Source organism: Sinocyclocheilus rhinocerous, unplaced genomic scaffold (assembly GCF_001515625.1).
Source record: "Sinocyclocheilus rhinocerous isolate Xijiao unplaced genomic scaffold, SAMN03320098_v1.1 scaffold1303, whole genome shotgun sequence".
Taxonomy (NCBI): domain Eukaryota; kingdom Metazoa; phylum Chordata; class Actinopteri; order Cypriniformes; family Cyprinidae; genus Sinocyclocheilus; species Sinocyclocheilus rhinocerous.
Window position 1 is genome coordinate 898,439 of NW_015625581.1, and position 1,421 is coordinate 899,859.

Genomic DNA, 1,421 nt, shown 5'->3' on the forward strand with positions numbered 1-1,421 from the left:
AAGGACATCGGTAAAACAGTCCATGTGACATCAGTGGCTCAACTTCAGTTTTGCGAAGCTACGAGAATACTTTTTGAGCGCAAAGAAAACAAAAATATATATTTTTTTCAACAATTCTTCTCCCCCGAGTTACGTCTTCCACCATTTTAGAGTATCACAACACACACGCACGCTTTCCCCAAAGCATATTTCGCTTTCTCCTCCGAACGTAAACAACGCTGATTATGTCGATTACGCTCTTGGGTACTCTCCAAAATGGCGGAAGCCGTAACTTGGGGAAGAAGAATTGTTGAATAAATTATGTTATTTTTGTTTTCTTCGCGCTCAAAAAGTATTCTCGTAGCTTCGCAAAACTGAAGTTGAGCCACTGATGTCACATGGACTGTTTTACCGATGTCCTTACTACGTTTCTGGACCTGGGAACATTACAGTTGTGTTGCTGTCTATGCAGGGTCTGAGAGCTTTCACATTTCATCAAAAATATCTTAATTTGTGTTCCGAAGGTCTTATGGGTTTGAAACGACATGAGGGTGAGTATTTAATGACAGAATTTTCATTTTGGGGTGAACTAACCCTTTAAGTACATCGTAGACCCATTGAAACCAGTGGAGCTACGATCAATTTAAGCTTACGATGCTTTTGGGAAACGCAGCCCAGGGCAATTTATGAGAAATGTGTCATTCAAAAATCATTAAGGGAATGACATCATGACTATGAATTATCTGACATATGACTATACACACAACACCTACACTGTATACAGCAACCCTGATGAACAACTATGTGAACTACTTTAATATGGAGAGTAGCCAATCAAAACAGAGGTAATTTGCATTAAAGGGGCATCTATTATGCAAAATTCAAGCCGTTCACAGAATCTGTACAAAGTGATTTTACAAGCCCCACCCACAACTGTTGACGGATACTGCGGTATTAGCAGAGACCCCGCCCCGAGTGAGTCGCACACAATCCGCCATGTTTATCTTCATGCTAGAGCATCTAAAAGAAGCATTCACGTAAGAAATGTCTCCCTAAGGGGCCATTCACATGTCGCGCCTAAAAACGCGTGGAAAACGCTAGGCGCGCCGCTTTCTGCTTTTTCTCAAAGCGTTCGGGCGCTTGCGCTCCGGAGGCGTCTGCCGTTGCTAAGCAACCTTGACCTGCGCTGTCCATGAAGACGCGGAAGTTTCAGCAAAGTGTAAATGGATTTGCAGCACTAAAAATCGCTTGCAGTAGCTCTACTACTAAATTTATTTAAAAATGGCTATCCCTGTACAGCAGTGGTCACCAACCTTTTTAGGCCCAAGATCCCTGACCTCGGCCTTTATGAAAGACAAGATCTATCTATTGAAAAATTGATAGAAAAAGACATCCCAGATTGCACTTCAAATTTGAGGCCTTTTACTTAGTATTTTAATTAG

General features: G+C 41.8%; 1 protein-coding gene across 2 annotated transcripts in view; it reads right to left on the reverse strand.

The window, feature by feature from the left end:
• The window catches only part of LOC107753502 (caspase recruitment domain-containing protein 11-like), a 32,716-nt gene that overhangs the window by 5,409 nt on the left and 25,886 nt on the right, over positions 1 to 1,421 (reverse strand). The gene's annotated exons all lie outside the window — the stretch shown is intronic.